This window comes from Chrysemys picta, chromosome 9, assembly GCF_011386835.1.
Source record: "Chrysemys picta bellii isolate R12L10 chromosome 9, ASM1138683v2, whole genome shotgun sequence".
Taxonomy (NCBI): Eukaryota; Metazoa; Chordata; order Testudines; family Emydidae; genus Chrysemys; species Chrysemys picta.
The window spans coordinates 37,876,539-37,897,284 of NC_088799.1; the positions used below are offsets into that span (position 1 = coordinate 37,876,539).

The 20,746-nt window shown below is 41.5% G+C and overlaps 1 protein-coding gene and 1 long non-coding RNA gene across 4 annotated transcripts in view; one reads left to right on the plus strand and one right to left on the minus strand.

Annotated features, from left to right (window-relative positions):
- LOC135973700 (uncharacterized) overlaps positions 1-16,505 on the plus strand; it is a 36,025-nt gene extending 19,520 nt beyond the window's left edge. The window contains exon 3 of the long non-coding RNA XR_010590672.1: positions 15,831-16,505. This is a non-coding gene — a long non-coding RNA (uncharacterized LOC135973700). The remainder of the gene's footprint in view (positions 1-15,830) is intronic.
- The window catches only part of SGPP2 (sphingosine-1-phosphate phosphatase 2), an 86,165-nt gene that overhangs the window by 22,715 nt on the left and 42,704 nt on the right, over positions 1-20,746 (minus strand). The gene's annotated exons all lie outside the window — the stretch shown is intronic.

The following is a 20,746-nucleotide window of genomic DNA, read 5'->3' on the forward strand; positions in this document are numbered from 1 at the left end:
TGGGGACTTTCTTATCTGTGAATGTCCCATTACTCCACCATTTGTTGGATATCCCAACTATGGAGTGCCCTACTGGTCTACTCAACCCTTATGTGATATGATGGGACCCCAGGAACTCATCTGCAGAACCATGCTGTTAGATTTTTCAGATGGTGGTTTAAACATTGGCCTAATTCTGTCCCATTTGAAATCAATCAAACTCCCATTCACTTTAATGGAACCAGAGTAGGACAATGATAAGCACTCTTGAAATTCCCCACCCTTAGAATTTAGCGGTGCTCTAGGCTTTCCATTAATGCCATTCCACACATACAAACCTTGGAACTCCCAAGTTCCTCTGCTGTTTTAAGAATTGCTACTTTAAAAAAAAAAAAAAAAAAAAAAAAAGACTAGTGCTAGTTCTAACTAGTAACTGGGAGGTCTGTTGCAAAATACTCCCTATCTTTCAAAATTCAGTAATCAAACCCAGTTCAAACACGGATTATGTAACCCATAATGTACTATTAACTTTGACAACTCTTGCTTTAATACACAGTGCCTCAGTGCAATAGAAATGGTATTTTGTCTTCTGTAGAGGTTATAAAGCCCTAGAACTCCCTTTATTACATTGCTTCTAAAATGGGAGACATCACAGTGTTTGCTTGTGAATTGCTGAGTGTGGGTTTCAAGGCCTAGCTCTGTTTTCATATATGTATGTTACTCAAAAAGGCACTTATTTTGAATTTCTGTATAACACCCAACATATCTTCTACACTGTATTAAATATGCATTTTGGGGGGAAATCCGCCTTGAAATCACCCCCCCTTGATCTAGTGGAGCAGGTACATTGTGTGGCAAGACAGGATGGACCCTTTGTGCACTGCCAGAAAGGAGGCCTGGGGAAGGCTGAGGGATCCATTACTAGGCAGAAGTACTGGTCAGTGCCATGTTTAAAAGGGGAAACATAGTGGCTGAGAGAGCCATTGCAGCGCCTTAATTTGCAGTAGCAGCTCTGTCTCCAAAGTTTGAAAGGCAGAGGGTTCCTCCCACCCATGGGTGCCAGAGTTCTCCATTGTGCAGCTGGCTGCTTGACCTTTACGTGGGACTAGTTTTACCACTTCTCATAAAGACCATAATGAGTGCACATGTCTTTCCATCATTATTTACTTGTAGGTTTTTGTGTGTTTTCAGCATGTATACCAGTGTTGATATCATTTCAGTCCTGCTTTATATAACCAAAAAAAGAGTTCTCGTGTATTTTAAGTTCATACTCAACTAAATGATCCTGCATTTTAAATAGTTCTCTCTCATATGTCGCCATATCAGTCATTGCCTTTAACCGTTCTTCCTCTGCAGGATGCATGCAAATTGTACTGACACACATGATATCCGTTAAATACCTCAATGAGTGTGAAGTGCTTTTGAGATCTACTAATTTAAAAAGAAGCTATATAAGAGCTAGGTATTATACACACTCCTACACACATATACAAAGTGTGTGTACACACACACACACACAAGATATATGGTGTGGGAAGAGATAGGGAGTCTAAGTTCTCATCCCTCATATTGTTACAGTGGTTCCATAGAATCATCACATAAGTCCCACTTGAGTAACTATTGACGGAAAAAAGTCTGAGAATACAATAGAGAAAATAATTCGTCTAGACAGTGGCTTGGTACCTTAATATAATAAGTGGCACTATTTTTGCTGCAGTTTCTTCTGTGCTAATACATAATTTCCCATTTTACAATATTTGCACAGTATTACCAGGTTTCTGAAGTTGGTTGTTACATTTGCAAACTCTTCGGTGACTACATCTAATCCTAATCATTCTGTTGTGCAGGCCATTATCCTGATATAAAAACAGCAACCTACTTCTAATTGAGGTCTCCAAGAAAATCTACTGTGAGAGCTTTAGTATGTGAGCTAGAAAGGCCCATTGTTCCACAGATGTTTGAAGACTTGGCAGAGCACTTTGATCAGTCTTTTCTATTTTTATACTCTGAAATATTCTTTTGCTGTCTAACAAAGGAGCCAGAATGCATCCATTACATTTTATTTATTTTCAGCTTTCTATTTTGAGTTCTTCTTATCTGATCTATTGATCCATTAATGAAAGTCAAGAGAATATACGTGGGGTCAATGACATTGGTGAATTTTTCCTTGAGGCTTCTACTTACTCTGGCTGCCTGACTTTGAACCTGTGGGTCTGCCTTTCTTTCTAAAGCATTTGTGTAGAAATCCTGCATATCCACTTTCTTTCCTAGATTAACACACTCCTATTAGCAATCAGGCTGCTTTTGTTTTAACATGGCTGTTGTATCTAGACAGAAATGACATTAGAGCATCAAACACATTGGATAGTGAAAATGTAAGGACTGGCATCATTTGCAAGTGATATTTGCTACAAATAAGCTGGCTAGGAGAAGGAAAGGTAGAAAGACAAAACCTGTGAAAGCAGTATTTATTTTTCAGACTTATAAAATGGATGTCTGACTCTAGGTGCACGTACAGAGATTAAAACAAAAATCTAGGATGCATTGCTTTACAGATCACACTATCCAGCCTCCTCCCTCAAAAGCCTGAGTGAACAGATGAACCATGCAACCCATACATTTAACTGCTTGATGCACTGAGAGGGAGACCTGAGACTAAGGGAGTATATTCTTTCAGGGGTATATCTGGTTCCCTGTGCCAAGCCCAAGAACAAGGGGTTAGCCTAAGGAGAAGGCCTAAGGTTGTAGACCTGTTGTTTTGTGGTACACAGCTATTAGTCTCTGCACTGGCTACTGCCCTCCTCCTCAAAAAGGGAATGGCTGGTGGATCCACTTAGGAGTAGATCCACTGAATCCCCAATCATCCACCATTCCATCAGTCTACCCCATACAGATCTCCAAAGAAACAAGCATGGTGTCCTCGTGGACATGTTCTCCATGATGCCTGCATAAATCCTGGCATTCTTTCCCCTGCGTGCTCTCCTCTTCCCACCTGCACATCACTCACTCTGCAAATTCCTACATAGGCAGGGCTCTCAGTGGCTGCAGATGCAGCAGGATTGGTCCTTCAGTACATTGTGCATAACATAAGATATATTGTAACACTAAAGCAGTTCATTTATTTAAATGGACCAGATCATTTTAGATGCCACAGTACTTGGCATTTGGGTGACTAGGTGTCCAGTTTTCGACCGGAACACCCGGTCAAAAAGGGATCCTGGCAGCTCCGGTCAGCACCACTGACCAGCCGTTGACTGTTCAGTTGGCGGTGCCACACAGTGGGGCTGGCAGGCTCCCTGCTAGCCTCCATGCCACGCGGCTCCTGGAAAGCAGCCAGCATGTCCCCCCTCCAGCTCCTATGTGGAGATAGGGGGCTTTGTGGCCAATGGGAGCTGCAGGGGTGGCACCTGTGGATGGGGCAACACACAGAGCTGCCTGGCCGTGCCTCCACATAGGAGCCGGAGGCGGGACGTGCCACTGCTTCTGGGAGTTGCTTGATGTACCCCTGAGCCCCTCCTGCCCCCCGAGCTCCTCCCCCAGCCCTGATTCCCTGCTCGCCCTCCAAACCTCTCAATCCCAGCCCAGAGGGGTGGAGTGAGCGGGGCAGGGCCTCGGAGAAGGGGTGGAACATGGGTGTGGCCTCAGAGGAGGGGGGGCAAGGGTGTTCGGTTTTGTGTGAGTAGAAGGTCGGCAACACTACTTGGCATGAGGGTTTCCTGGTACAGTGACTTCCACAGACTGGCTACTGGAAAAAGTAGTAGTTTCTTTTAAATCAGTTCTATATGCAATGCTCATTATTTTCCTCAGAATGCCACAGTCGCCTCCACAAAGTTAATTATAATTCACTATTCCCCCTTATTGATCGTACCAATTTTACACACAACTCCCACTTATTACTTCATTCCTCTCTCCCCATCTCATCTCATCCTTGTTGCCCAAAGCTTTACCTCCTTTTTAAAGGATGATCAGAAACCAACAGTATTACTGAAACAAGTAGCAGCCTCAGACAACTGTGTATTGATGTGCCATTTCCTCATGCTCTTTTTAAACACGTGCCCTGCCTTACCTGCTTTTTACATGGATGATTTGCAACAAAGAAACAGAGTGCCTGGCAGTTGCTACAACTGCTGAAGCCACATTTCTACATCTCACCCTTACTCATGATATATGGGGGGAGGGATAGCTCAGTGGTTTGAGCATTGGCATGCTAAACCCAGGGTTGTGAGTTCAATCTTTGAGGGGGGCCACTTAGGGAATCTGGGGTAAAATCAGTATTTGGTCCTGCTAGTGAAAGCAGGGGGCTGGACTCAATGACCTTTCAAGGTCCCTTCCAGTTCTAGGAGATAGGATCTCTCCATTAATTTTAATTAGCCAAGTTAAAATAAAGGCCTGGGAAAAAAATCGAAGTAGAAAAGAAGGGAAAGCACCATTGACTCTTCCAGTAGCTCCAGTTCCCTAACCTTTGTAATAAGCATGGAGTTATTAAATATGATCATTTCATAAGGGCTATTTATCACACATAGTAGTCACCGTATAGAGAGGCGGAGCAGCAACCTTTCCATGACCTTTTTGCAAAGAATGTTTTACCACAGCTAGCCAAGGGCTTCAGAGCAGTTAACCAGTTCAAACGGTGCAACTATTGCTTATGGTGTCTCTTGAGTATCCCTATCCCACTGTGAAAGGGTGAACTGCTTTAGGCATAACATTACAGCTTCTGACGAACAGAAGATAAAAAACCAACCACCTTTTAAAGCTACATTCTTTTTTAGATTCCTTTATTTGTGAATCAGAGGTAATAGTTTAAGCAAACACTCTCAAGGGTGTGCAGCATATAATCTGCTTCCTGTACACATTTATTATGTGCAGCACAGATAACAAAGCCTATGTAAAAGGTTAGCTGACACTGTCTATTATACAACCCTGTTTTCAGTTGCTTATAACTTTGTCAAACCATTTGGGGTGGAAGTTTTCCTTGCTGGGTGTTTGCCTCAGGTATTTTGGTTTTTGTTTGTTTGAAAAGTTTCAGCTAAAATGGGTCAATAGTTTCTAAGACTAAGTTTAGGAAAAAATGTTTTTGCCCATGGTTGCGTGTGGGTTGTTTTGTTTTGTTTTTTGTTTTTGTTTTTTTAAAGTCTTCCAGCTCTTTCATTAAGAAACACTAGCACCTCTCTGTGTTTTGGAGCAGGGACTTGAAATTTGGCAGTGAGCTCCACCCTCACCTACTCAAGATTTTGCTGCAACTAGACAGTAAAGGTGTGTCAACACTGGATCAGTTGTATCATTCAGATACATTCAAATTTTTCATCTGAGATTAGCTCATAGTTGGTAAACGTCTTATTCCCCATTTTTCCTCATAAAAGCATCAATTTTTAAAAAAAAAAAATTTTAAGAGGAGTAACTAAAGCTGCAAACTGTGGGCTGCACGTAAAATGGGAGATTTTTGTCTCAGAATACTCTCTCAGATGCAGTGTCCATTCAGTACTTGACCTTGTGGTAGAGCTGGAAACCTTAAATGGACACCCAATGCGGCATTGCAAAGGTGGACACCCTTTAGTCTTTGAATAAGACAAGAGTTCCTCTATGGCTCTCCAGCTGTAGTTAAGACACCCTATTTTTCCTCCAGATAAAGGAGATGTGATGCAGTAGACCAGGGGTAGGCAACCTATGGCACGGCACGCGAGCTGATTTTCAGTGGCACTCACACTGCCCGGGTCCTGGCCACCGGTCCAGGGGACTCTGCATTTTAATTTAATATTAAATGAAGCTTCTTAAACATTTTAAAAACCTTATTTACTTTACATACAACAATAGTTTAGTTATATATTATAGACTTATAGAAAGAGACCACCTAAAAACGTTAAAATGTATGACTGGCACGCCAAACCTTAAATTATAGTGAATAAATGAAGACTCGGCACACCACTTCTGAAAGGTTGCCGACCCCTGCAGTAGACTGATTACTTCCATGCTGGACAGAGCTGTTTTGTCTTCAAGGTGCTTGGAGAACTAGCTCCCTAAATAAAATGCATTTTCATTGAACTGGGATTATATATATTCCAAATATGCAGTATAGGAAATATTGCAATGGAGACAATATTGGCACCTAAAGGCCCTGGTTAAGAAAGCCCCCTCTCCCACTCCCCCCCCCACCCCGTATTGTATGCTGTACACGTGTAATTAAAGGTCCTTGTCCCCAAAGCAGCTTACACACTAGGCAAACATGAGAATATAGTGGACAACTCAGAAATTCACATTACTGAAAATGAATTAATTTGTTAATGCTCAGAGAAAAGTGCCAAGGTTTTCTAAACAAAGCTAAGATTTAACTATATACAAATGCTCCAAGCAAGAAATCTTGACCCTTGCCTCAGAAGTTCCTAGACAGGCTGGATACTGAGGGCCTGATTCTCTTACTTAGGCTGGTTTTATTCTGATGTGGCTTCATTGACTTCAGCGATTACACAAATGTAAGTGAGAGGAGATAGAGTTGAAAGTGTGCTGGAAGAAGACTCCATCCCTCCATCAAGCTTACATTCTAACTTAGACCAATCATAGGCGCCGATTCCATGGGTGATCTGGGGCTGGAGCGCCCACGGGGAAAAATTAGTGAGTGCTCTGCACCCACCAGCAGCCAAGCTTCCCAACCACCACCTACCCCGCTGAGCGCACCACGTCCCTGCTCCTCCGCCTACCTCCTAGCGCTTGCCGACACCAAACAGCTGTAGCAAGCTCCGGGAGGGAGGGGGGAGGAGTGGGAACGTGGCTCACTCAGGGAAGGAGGAGGGGAAGAGGCAGGGCTGAGATTTTGGGAAGGAGTCAGAATAGGGGTGGGAGGGGCGGGGCCGGGGGCAGAGGGGGGTCGAGCACCCACCAGCACCAGTAGGAAGTTGGCACCTATGAGACCAATGATATAGTTCCGATGCATTAGATCTTGGGTTTACCAGAAGAGCTAAACTCAAAGTAGGTAAGATAACTGGTTTTTATATAAAAATAATACTTTTTAACAATCTAAAAGTAAATTAAAAAAAAAATACCCACTCTGAATACCTTTTTTATTCCTTAGCTGAGAAAGAGAAGAAAAAGCAGGAGCTATTTTGTGATTGTGTGAAGGAAAGACAAAAATAGCAGAAGGGTTCTAAGGAGACATTTGTAGCTGTTACACCCAAAGAGAAAGTACTGTCTTGGGAAGGATCTGAACAACTATTTCCCAGCTGTACATTAGGGTGGAAGCCTAACTCCACTGCAGTCTATGAAAGCATCAACACTGTCTGCAAAAGGGCCAAGATTTCACCATAATGTTATAAGCAAGCAGCCACTACTTTCTGTCCTTGACTTTCCCCAGGGTGTGTGTGGGAAACAGACTTTGGAAGATAAAAGAAAAATACACATTTGCAATATTGCACTTCTAAATTGTGTGCAAGATCTGTCCATGACTGAAACAAAATAACCAGCCCATTTAGAATCGAATATTTTCCCTCAGGTGTTTGGCTGGCTGGTTCTTGCTCACAGTCTAACTGATTGCCATGTGTGGAATTTTCCCTCAGGTTAGATTGGTAGGAACCTTGGGGTTTTTCCCTTTCTTCTGCAGCGTGTGGGTATGGGTCACTTGCTGGGATTATTTTGGTATATCACTACTGGTGCACCTTGCTCCCTCCTATTATCTGCCGATAGCACATAATAGTCTCCTGTGGGCAGAGGTGAAAGTAAGCCAGTCCAGTCCAGCGTACTGGTAAGAAAATGCTGACCATACCGGCAGGGCTGCTGATGGGGCGGGGTGGGGGGGAGGGAGGGGGCAAAAGGGGCAGCTGCCCCAGGGCCTGGCGATTTAAAAGGGCCCTGGGCTCCCAGCAGCGGCCAGAGCCCCTGGGCTCCCGACCCCCACCACCACTATCCTGGGGCTCCGGTAGCGATTTAAAGGGCCCGTGGTTCTGGCCTCTGCTGTGGTAGTGGCAGCAGTGACCAGGGGCTCCGGCGCAATTTAAAGGGCCCAGGGCTCCTGGCTGCTGTGCTTGTGGCCGGAACCCCCAGTCCTTTAAATCGCTGCTGAAGCCCTGGGCAGCGTGGGCCGGGCAGCGCTGAAGGGCTGGCTGGGGGATTTTGGCCCCAGCCCTGCCCCTTCTGCCCAAGGCCCCGCCCCAGAGCGCCCTCCCCCCCCCCCCCCACCTTGCACAGGACCCCGGCCGCCCTGAGTACCAGTAAGTCATTAAAGTTACTTTCACCCCTGCATGTGGGCTGTAATACTTTGGTCTCATTTCAGTTGTTGGGTTTAGTGTGTGCTGTGCAGGTGGTGGTGGTGGCGGCGGCCTGTGATATACAGAAGGTCAGACTAGATGATCTGGTGCTCCTTTCTGGCCTTAAATAAGTTACACTAATTATTACTACATCTAATAAAGCAGGACAAAAGCCATTGTGAGAAGAGAGTAAAAAAGCGAGATACCTTCCTGGTGTACTTTGGACAATTCTGAAGCTATATCTTACTACCTAACCCTCTAAAGGAAATTTGGTTCTTTTGAGTTGTGCGTCATTCAGTTATTTCACTTTCTTTAAGAAAGAACATCTTAGTTGTGAATATGAAAGAGTAACTTATCCAGACAATGTTCTCTAATACAATTTATTCAAAATGAAGAATGTTTTTAAAAAATACAGTCAAACACTAAGAAACTTCGTGTTAAAAATAATTAGGTTTCAGATTTGCATTAGATTTGGATATGCTAATTTTCTTTAGGACACACAGAAGCCCCATTCAAAACAAAAATGCAAGGAGACTACTGAAATCTGTTAAACTCTGCAAGGACTTTTAGTCTTTAACATGATTTCCAACCTGTCTGATCCAGTAGAGTTTTTAAGAGTAGCAGCCGTGTTAGTCTGTATCCACAAAAAGAACAGGAGTACTTGTGGCACCTTAGAGACTAACAAATTTCCGAAGAAGTGGGCTGTAGTCCACGAAAGTTTATGCTCTAATAAATTTGTTAGTCTCTAAGGTGCCACAAGTACTCCTGTTCTTTTTAGAGTTTTTAAGCTACCTTGTCTCTGGGACCCTGTATTTCAAACAACTTCCTCATTTAAACAACCTTTTCTTAAACAAAAACAGAAAAACCCCACCTCTTTTCATAGCCACTCAGATGAGAAATTTAAACAAAGATGAGGAGGGCTGGCCTCTAGCTGTGTGGATTGACTTTGTTTGATCAAAGAGACAGACAGCTGAGACTAGGTTCTATGGAAATGTGCACGTGCAGATTTCTAGTAATCAAGACAGAGAGTCATTTTTCAGATTATAGTAGTAATTCCAAAGAACCAAAATGGATTGTGTGTGTCGAGAAGGGCAAAAATGGGAAACATCCCTTATTGTTTCAAAGTGATTCTAAAAAGGCCAAACATTTGTGTTTGCAGCATATCCCCTTGGGGATTCTAAATTTAATGTTTAACCAGATCCAAAGTAAAGTCTACTTGGAACCAGGAAAAATCAAAAGAGGAAAGAGTTGCTCTGGTACGTAACTGTATAGCAAGAGCTTGTGAATGTTGCTATTTTTCTGTTCTTTGTTAATTTTAAGGCAGCACAGATCCAAAGTGAGAACTCACTCAAGTGGTTTGCAAGCAGAAGAATAGTCTGGTTCAAGGGAGGCTTTTCAGGAGAATTTTCAAAAGGGCTTTCTGTAGAGGATGCCCAAATCAGACACTCCGACAACAAGCTGAGTTTTCATAGGAGGATATGGACGCTGCTGCTCTTTGAAAAATACTCACAGTAGTAGATACCCAAGTTGTCTATCAGCTCATGCTTAGCTGGGTTCCCAGACACTGGGCTTTTCACAACCTCACTGGCATATGATATGTTCTCAAGGTACTAGTGTTCTCCCCCATGTACCACTGTCTCCCTGTGGCACAAGCTCACCCAATGCTCCTAGAGGATGTCTGCACAATGCTACAAGTCTCTCCAGCATCAGAATGGATAGAAAAGTGTCAGGGCGGAGGGGGGGGGGGTTTCAGGGCGGGGGGGGGGTTTAAATGACATTAAGGCTATGTCCCTACCCTATGAGCCAAGGGTTTGATCTCCCCTGCTTGTGTACACAAGCTCGTGCTCATCTAGTAGCCACTGTAGCATGGCCAGTGGCAGCAGAGGCACAGCTAAGCTGTGCTGAGCACAAACCCTCTGAAACCAGTGGGTAAGTACTCGGCACAGCTAAACTATGTCTCCACTGCTACTGTCTGTGCTACTGTGGCTACGCTGCTATTTATACTCATGCTGGTTCGAAGAGAGCTAGGGCGAGTTCGTATACATGAGCAAGACAATCACACACAAGCTCATAGTGTAGACGTGGCATAAAACAATTTCACCCATTTGCTGTGCTGGAACATGACTGAGACTGAACATGAAGCAGATAAGGCGGGAGTTTCTGCACACTGAGGCCAACATTTTCAAAAGCTTTGGCAGGATCAGCGTCACTTAGGAGGCTGAGAGTTGGATTCCCGTAAGACTTACAAACTGGCACTTGACCACACTCAAGTTGCCTCAGCACATACTGTTCGATGGGATTTTCAAAATTATTCATGCATTTTACATACGATAGTGAGGTCTAGACACCCCAGTGTGATGTGCCTTTTTAAAAATGCACGCTATTTTCAGACACTGCCAAACAGATGATGTCAGAAAGAATGAGAAGGAGCAGTACCTGGAACAGCCCATGAGCAACCTTGGGATTTCCTGAAAATACTGTTTGGACACCTATTTCTCAGACCACACCTCCACCCTGCCTCCAGTGCTCAAGCCATTGGTTTCTCAGACTTGGACATGACCAATCCCAGCTTTGAAAATTCCCTGGACTGCCACAAAGCCACTTCCCACACTTTTGAAAAATTCAAATTCTTCCAGCTCACAGACCTAGAAATAAACTAGAGGGAAAATTAGGAAATAGGGAAGAGACCAGACAAAAGTCTTAATCTATAGATTATTAGATCTGTCTTTCCTTGGGTCCTCTCGAGAACAAACTGGGGTCTTACAAAGTCTTTAAAATTCAGTTGCAAAAAGTGATGTGCTACATTCATCCCTGGTGTATTTTGACTGGATTCAGTGGAGTTACACCTAACAATGAATCAAACTCAACTTCAGGAGAAAGGCTACATAAGTTATTGTAACACTGGTTTTGTATATTATCTGATCTCTCCCTCAAACTGCAAAACTGCAGTTTGCAGCTCTGGTGAAACAGTGTCTTTGTTCCAAGAAACTTTTTTTTTTCTTTTCCCTTTCTTAAAGAAAAACATAGCAGGAGCTTGTTCACCAAGGTCTCAATCTCTAGCAAACAGCTTGCTGCACCTTAACACGCTGGACATGCAACATCAGGCACACGTCGTATGAAGACACATAAAGCTTTATTTGCTTTAATTGTGGGAACTTTCGTTGCACTTTCTATTGCGAGCAGATAGTAATTCCCAGCACTTGCAGAATCATTTCCAACCCACAGCTTTTTACTACTTTGAAGATACTACTACTTTCATCTATGGATCACTTATTTTGATCCCCAAGTACTATGGAAATTTAGTAGTTAACCCAAGCTTGGTATTACTTTATTTTTCTTAGACTCTTCACTTCTTTGGGGAGCTCAAATTTCAAATATGGGCACCAAGGTGGATGCCCAAATATCACATCTGGATGCTCAATACTGCATTTAAGTATGCAAATGACTATTTACATGTGATATGAAGCACAGTTTTACACATCTAAATGCAGGATTTGGATGTCATGTCTGGGCACCCACATTTGAAAATTGGGGCCACAGTGTTGAGTGGAAGTGTTTATCAGTAGCAAATTCAGTTGCATTTATCTGTTTGTGAAAGAGTCTCCCCTAGAATGCTGAGGACACATTAATACGCAATAAAATGTGTTGGCTTGGCAGAATTCAATTTTAATTTTATTATTTTGACAGATAATACTGGTTTGTTTTAAAGTTTTTTTTTTTTAAAGTGATTTGCATCAATTTTACACTTTCACAGTTGTACAAAATTATGGGTTTTAAGCATTTTTTCTGATTTTTATCTTTTTCACAGTTGTAGGAAATTAAGTGTGTGTGTGTGTGTGTGTGTGTGTGTGTGTGTGTGTCTCTGAAAATAATTATTTAATGATAATAGATGGTGAGATTCCAAAAGTTAAAACTTATAACTGTTGAGACACAAATGTCAGCATCACATGTCAAAATATACAAAGTAAACATCAAACTCTAAATTCTCAAGCAGCATTTTTCTTACTTTTCCTATCTGTAAATTTTTATCATCGATGGAAATATATATATTTGTCTGTGTATGGTGAAATTGACATTTACTGACCAAAACTCTAATCCTTCCAAGCCAAAACATATATCACAATGAAATCACAATTGATCGATAAATAAGTTTTCAAAGTGATGCCCAGGAATCCAACAGCAGTAATGTCAATTGGAACCATGAATACAGTTAAATTCCAGTTTGTTAATAAATATTTACCCTTAAAGTCAAAACACATCATTTACTAGACTTGTAAAAACTAACCGCTTTCAACTACTGTTCCATTGCAAGGCAACATGTCGTGCAAACTTTCTCATTAATTCAGAGTGGAAATCTTCTCTTACCCACCCACAATACCACACCCACAAACCAGGGACCAGGTCCTCTGATATCATAATCTCACTGATTTAAGCATACAACTTGATTTCGTCTGCACTGATCAGACTGTTATGGTCATAATCATGTTGGCTAACTCAATTGTTCAAAACCACGTTTAACACCTGAGAAAGCTTCTTAATGTAGGCAAGGTCATAGTGGGATATTTTTACTAATTTCACAAGACTTGTACAAAATTCCCCAGATAAAAGCTATGTAAAACCAGAAACAAGATTGAATACTTATCTCTAACTCAAAGGTAAAACATTACAGGGATGGTTTAATTATTGCAAACCCAAGATTTACACACCCAAGCAATTCAGAGTTAAGGTTAAAGCTAAAAGATGCACAAACAAGTTAAGGTATGGAAATGCACAATTAAGGCACCCGAACTTTAATTCTGTTTGCCACCTTCCTTGTCCCCTCTATCACTTTCTTTGGCACCCCAACATTCTCCTATCCCCATGTTCCACAATGCAGACACTGATTCCCCGCTTTCTTTCTCTCCTGTCTCCTGTATTCCTCTGTCGTTCTGGTGCAACAGATGCTTTTTAAAAAGAAATGTTTAGGATTAACGGTTACTTTTTGCTTTTGGTTATGAAGACTGACAGAAAAAAGCTTTTTCAATGAGCACTCACAAATATTCTACAGAGAATTCCAGAAAGAATTGTCTTCGCTCCCACTGAGAGCAATAGGAGACAGAAGCAGTCTGAAAGAGGGCAATTCTTAATGAAATTCTTGCAACAAATGAACATTAATCCTAATTCCCCTCTTCACCCCCCACTCACCCCTCTGAAATGTAGCCTATGCACAGGAGTTTAGTATACCGATCTGTATTGTTAGTCATGTTGCTTAAAGCACTGCTGGAAGGTGCTCAGATACTAGTGATGAGGGCGGTATAAGAACCTACATACAGTAGAGATTAGGTTTGGGCGAGGGTTCAGAATCTGGGTTTGAAGTCAAACCGGGACTAATAGCTCAAGTGTCACATCTCTAAAGTCTCATGAATTATTTAAACATTATTTGAGACCCAAATTGTGAAAATATCTTGCAAGAAATACTGATCTTATGATATCTACACTGCTTTGGCCCACATCCAAATCAGATATAAAAAACAAGACCACCTGGTTTCAGGCATGTTCAGATCAGGGTTTTGAATCCAACACCTCCTAAATTTACCTAGGGACATAGTGGAATTTTCATCACTTGAACTCTTTAAGTCAAGACTGGATAGCTTTCTAAGAGATGTATGCCCTAGTTCAAATAGAATGTATGGGCTTGATTCAGAAATTCTAGATGAGGTTCTATGGCTTGTGTTTTGCAGGAGGCCAGACTAAATGATCCCAATAGTCCATCCTGACCTGAGAGGAAAATCTATTTTTATCTATTAAAATTAAATCTATTAAACGAAAGATTTTATCAGGAATTCAGATTTGAAGTCTCAATCGCAACATCTTATTATACTATGAAAAATAAGTTATTTAATCTAAATAATAAAGCAAAAACCATTTTAAAAATTAAGTTTATTTTTAATGTGATTTTTTGTGGATATTTTTGTTCCAATTTGACATTAGTGGTCTTTATTTAATTATCAGTTTATATAAATATGAAGCAAGATTTTCATTTTTGGCAAGTCTGGTCCCAGTCTGCATTCCCAAGCCCCCTGGTCTTGCACCGAACTATGCCCCTTTTGAAACCTGATTCCATTTCTCCAGTTCTACTCATCATAATACATACTGTATACTGATCAGGAAGGCCAGCTTGTTCCTGAAATGCCAGCTCTTCAGTAAATACCAGCTTACCTCTGTGACACAAAGGCAATCTCAACCACTCCCCTGGCAAAGTCCACATTGCTCACACATTCTGTATAATGCCGGAGGTGTCAACATACTACGGGGTCAGAAAGCAACTGTAGTATGTGCACACATGTATACATGCATTGTGTACATATTATACACCCACGCGGGTGCGCACACAACACTCAAAACACAAAAATAAAGAGTACTAGGGTAACTGAGTTAATTGTCTTCCTTTGTTTTGTTTAAATGTAATCTTAAGCATACTGAATGACAAGCAGGAGGGGAAAAGTGTAGCAAAGTAGTTTCTTGATCTGTCTCTGAATGAGCTGAACATGTACCAATATGTAGTGTTCACGCTGCGAGTAGTGATGGGCAAATCAGTTGAGATAACATAACTGTCCCAAACTTTCCCTCTATAAACTCAAACCTGTGGTGAGACTCAAAGAAGTTTAAGCAGGTTTGTTTGTTTGATATGTCTGCTTCAGCCAGGAATTTAATCTCACGACAAATGCTGTTCAGATTTCCAGCCCAAGCTGTGCAGATTCAAGAGAATTTGGATGAATCAGAGAAGGATTTCCAGGTGGTTATAGCTTAAGAATGGGAGTCAAGACACCTGGATTGTTTTCACAGCTCTTCCAGACTCTTGCTGTGTAACCTTGGGCAAATAACTACCCCTCTCTTTAAAATGGGGATAACACCTATGTATCTAATAGGATGCTGGTGATTAATATTTGTCAAGTCTTTTGAGATCCTCAGATGGATGGTATTATAGCAGTGCAATGTATTGTTTTACCCTCCTAATGACTGATGGATTATTCAGATGGTCCTAGAGCATATTGCAGAAGAACTCTTTGATTTTTTTCCACAACCACCATCAGCCTCATTGTTAACTGATTGACTGAAAGAGGAGAATTGATATAGCTGCCCAATAACAGTTGGTGGAGCTGCCAGGAAGATTTTATCCCTCACTGCATTCAACTATGAAAAGTATGTTGAAAACTGCACTGCGAACGAGGATGACTTGTGATTAAAGCTGGTCAAAAAAATAAGAGGTGTGGGGAAATATTCCAAACATGTCAAAGTCACTGTTGTTCTGCATGTCTCAAAAAGGGACATTTTTTCATTTATTCAAAACTTTTCATGAGAATTGCTGAAAATGTTTAATTTCAAAATTTGTGTGTGTTCTTTCCCTCTCCCTTTCTCATCACTGAAAAGAAGGGGAAAAGAAAAAACTGAGGAGACCCAATTTTTTGTTTTTCCAATTTGTTGAAAAAAATGAAATATTCTTAAAAATTTAACTTTTTTTTACAAAAAAGATTCTATTTTTTATAAAAGGCTGTTTTTGACAAAATAATATTCAGTTGTAAAACATCGACCAGCTCCATTCTTTTATGTAAAATGCATGCTGTGTGGTTTCATCAACAGGGAAGCACTACATTTACAAAAGACATTGATGATGGTTTTGCAAGATCTTGACACTGTAGGCTGATAACACTACTGTTGCACTCTCTCCACTGGAAATCACGTACAATCTAATTAACTGAGACCTGGAACCATCCAAGGGCAAAACTGAAAAATGATTCAGAGAAGCCTTAGATCATTTCTATTTCTTAGCTAATGACTGATCCTGAATATAAAGAGAAGAGAAGATGAAATGATGGAACACAATTCTCAGTGCCTTCCATATCCTCTAGCATTCAGCATTGAAGATGCCCATGACTGTGTTTGGGAAGGAGGTTTCATCACAGATTGTTGCATCAAAATAGTGGAAGTTTTGGCAGTAAAATCATGAAAGATAAGACAATGGGATTTGAAACTCTCAGGTTGTAAAAGATCTGCACTCCTGCCCAGTCAGCTCAACACCAATTGAGTCTGTTTGCTGCACAGTCAGAATAGTTTGGTTAAAACTTTGTAACAGGCCCAGTGCTGAAGGGGATAGTAAGTAGGTAAAAATGTACCATTATTTAAGAGCTGATACAAAAGAGTGATAATCCTAACTAGTTAACTAGGGCTGGAGTCTCAATGAGCATGTCTGTGTTTTATTTACAGAATTGAAAGTGTTTCATTTTGGCAACATATGCATCGTTTTTGTGGAATAAACAGGTGGACAAAGTGAATCACATAGTATGTGTATTCTGTATTTCATTTAATAAAACATTCATGTGCTTCCCCCCCCCCCCATAAACAGAAATTTATTTAGTTTTGGTCCAGTTGGGGAAAAAGTAACAACTTTGGTATATCCCATTCCTCTAGGCTACCGTAAGCTACAGGAACAAGCACCCCTAGGACAGGTTACAAAGGTTGCAATGAATGCTGTTTATTGTTCAAAAGCAGCATGGCTTCACAACAAACCATCCAGTTGCATTTGCCAAATTGGATATATGATAATGCTTCATATTCATACAGACATTTAACTCTTCAACTAAATATAATGAAAATGTTTTAAAAATAAAAACCTGTGAAAATCCTTATTTTAAAAGTAAGCTTCCTTTTTCCTTTCATTGCCAAAGCCACTGTGTATCTCACTTAGCAGTCAGAAACAAGCAATAATGGTAGCCATACAACCTAGTATTCTGACCTTGAATTATCTCTTGAATTCCACAGGGCTAGACCTGGTTAGTACTTGGATAGAACCTGGTTTTCCTTAAAAGTGTTCCATGAGAAGAGATGTTAGCAGTTCAATAGGAATTACTCTTCCCTCTGAATATCAAACCAGTGCTTGTGTGTGGTGTTAGAAAGTATTGTGATGCTGGAAGTGTCATCTTCCAAGGGGAGCAGTGGAGGCAAAAAACCTAACTGGCTTCAAGACTGAGCTTAATAAGTTTATGGAGGAGATGGTATGACAGGACTACCTATAATGGCATGTGGCCCATCGGCGACTTCCAGTAGCAAAAATCTCCAACGGCCAGAGATGGGCCACTAGATGTGGAGGGCTCTGGGTTACTACAGAGAATTCTCTCTCAGATACATACCTAGTGGGTCTTGTCCACATGCTCAGGGTCTAACTGATGGCCATATTTGGGGTCAGGAGGAATTTTCCCCCAGGTCAGATTGGCAGAGACCCTGGGGGGGGGGGGGGGGTTGCCTTCCTCTGCAGCATGGGGCACAGGTCACTTGCAGGTTTAAACTAGTGTAAATGGTGGATTCTTTGTAACTTGAACTCTTTAAACCATGATTGGAGGACTTCAGTAACTCAGCCAGAGGTTAGGGGTCTATTACAGGAGTGGGTAGGTGGGGTTCTTGGTCTGCAATGTGCAGGAGGTCAGACTAGATGATCGTGATGGTCCCTTCTGACCTTAAAGTCTGAGTCTGTCTTTTGACTGAGATGTAAAAATGAGGCACTAATTACTTATTACAAGATTCTATGGCACTTTTCCAAAAAGAGTGGGAGTATTTCTGACCAGAGCCCAACTCTAATTATACGCTGTCCACCTACTCCTAGTTCCAGTTGGAAAATTCATTTCTTAACTTGCTTTGATAAAATTTGTTGTCTATAATTATAGGCAAAGAATGGCTGTTGTCTTCCACTCCTGAAATGGTTGCGTTTTAGTGGAAGACATACATAAGTCAAATTACTTCAGATGATATTTTATGGTGCCTTTCATTCAAAAAATATCAGACAGCCATGAGAAAGACATGGAAAACTCCCATCACAAGGGGTTTAAATTATATCAGTGGTTCCCAAACTTTTCAGGGTTGTACCCCCCCCCCTTACTCCTGTCCACACACCCCTCAGCCAAGGCCAGGAGCAGGGCCGTGGCTGGGGGGGCGGGTAGGGAGGAGGGAGAAACGTGGATGGGGTAAGGGAGCTGAGGCTGGGGGCAGGTCTGGGGCTGGGAGCGAGGCTGGGAATGGGGCCAGGAGCTGGTCTGCAGTTGGGGACCGAGTCTGCGGCCGGGCCCGCGGCTGGGGGCGGGGACAGAGCAACGCAGGGAGCAGAGCAGGGCTGGGTGATGCTCCCTCTCTGCCCCCTGTGGGGGCTGACTTGGGTCCTGCTGCACCCCTCCCCCCCGAATGTCCTTCCATGCCCTTCTAGGGGGGGGTGCCCCCTACAGTTTGGGGGCCACTGCTATACATCACAGACAAGTTTTCACTGACACTAAATTTCTCCCAGGCTAGTCTTGATGAGTGACCGGATCCACTGATCTGTCTGTAGAAGATACTACAGAAAATAGCTGGATTAAAAAAAAACAAAATCCTCACCTGCAATTAAGCAAACCATTCACAATGGTAAAAGGTGAATTTCAGACCTGGTTCAGCGTCACGCCTAATCCAGATAATACATTTCTCAAAAGCTACTAACCAATTTCTTAAATGCTCTACTTTCGTGTTTAAAATGAAAATATGCCCTCCCTCCCTCCACCCTGATCAGATTACTGCTGTACAAATAGGATTATAGTATTACAAAAACAGAATTAACAATATCAACAAAACTGCAGTTATTAATGGGTAACCAGGCACGTTGTTATTCTTGTATTAACTCTTGTTAGCACTAGCCTGCAATTGAAAAACACAAAACACAGTGGTGCAAACATCTTCAGAATCTATCAGACTGAAAATGGCATTAAAGCCTGCTCATTTGGGGTATGATCCTATACTGACCCTGCACCACTAGTCACTTAACTCTTTACCACTGACTTCAATGGACACAGAATCAGGGCCCTTATTCTTTGTCTGAAATGAGATTATGGATATTTCTTTATTCAAATCCAGGCTGTGGATTCTCATTTCTCACGCCTGCACACTGGATTCTTCTAGCATGAGTTGTTGGATATGAAGAAGGTTAAGTGAAAGAAATAAGGGTAACCAAGAGAAAATACTGCTGTACGAACTGGAAGGTTCTTAGACTAATCTGTCATACTGAAAATGGAATGTTTTCTAGCTAGCCCTGCTGGAGAGCCTGTAAAAAGGAAGCAAGTTGGTTATCGAATCGGGGGGAAATAAACTAATTAAAAATGTAATACCTTTAATAACTGGGTGTTGGAACCTTCAAGATGGTGATATTTCTCCCCCATAATGATACCTACCTCTCTCAAACTTCCCACTACCTTTGCTTCATAAACTTATTGTAATGACTTATTCTGTTTTACATACCATGGTATTTAACCACCTACATGACACATGCAGTACCAACTAGAAACGTTTCTCCGAATTGTTTCTTCAGCTGGCTCTCTTGAGAGAACTGTCGCCCCAGTCTGCTTGTTCCAGCAGAGGTCACAACTACACCTATACCAAGTCAGTTCACTACACTGAAGTAGAAGAGGTTTTAAAAGGGAGGGTAGCATTGGAAAGTGCAATTCTACTTTAAGTAGGTCTGTAAAAACATCTCCTTACTCAACAGCTCTGCTCCCTGTGTGCACTCAGTCAATCTGATTTACTATAGTGACTAAAACATGTTAAAACAGGTATGAACTGGAATCCTTCCCCTCCTGTGCATCAGTAGAATTGCTTACCAGGTCTCCATTAGGGTAAGTAATTTATACCTGTGCAAAGCTACTGATGGCAATGTGACTGCATGGATATAATAAAAAAAACTCATTTGACCTCAAGAATCCTTATGATTGGTGATGATGCATAAGAAGGAAAGAACCCATCTTGACTCTCAGATCCCAGGCTTAGTTTGATGTACTGGCAGTTTGAAAACACCACCAGGTTTTTGCTTGTTGACTGAGTACCTGAGACACAGAATCACTGAGTGAAAATAGACCTGGAGCTCCAAAATGCTATTTGTACAGACACTTTTACTTCTAGAACCCCACTTCTAGAGTGCTGGAACAGCAAATAGAAACAAGTATGAACATGGCAATAAGTAGGTCTTCACTCTTTGTGGTCTTTGATTAAAATTTGCAGCCATATATGAGCACAGAAGTATTTATCGCTGTCACTCTGGTCAAAACACAAATAATTTGCAATGGGCTGTTGGTGACTGTGGTGACCACTAACTTAAAATTGAGACATCAGATACGGCTTTATCTATAGCTAGAATCAGAACAAATTAAGAAGAGCAATATTAAAATGAAATCCAAATGATAATTTCAAGTTTTAAATTAACATCAATAGCATAGTGGGAGCTTGGGGTAGAGAGAAATAGCCAAATATTTTAGACCTCTCTTTGCCACTTTGGAGGTAGGGAGAGTGGATGCACTCAATGTTTTATTCATAACTTGTGGTCACCTTTCTTCCCAGTTCCAAGTGCAACTGTACTTCCAAAAAGGAGTGATACAAGGTTCATTATGTGTCTTTGAAACAGTGTAAATAAAATCCCTTTGTAAAATTAGTTTGAAAAATTACACTTGTGCTTCTGGAAGCACAATTCATCTTACTTTAGTTTTTGATAAAAA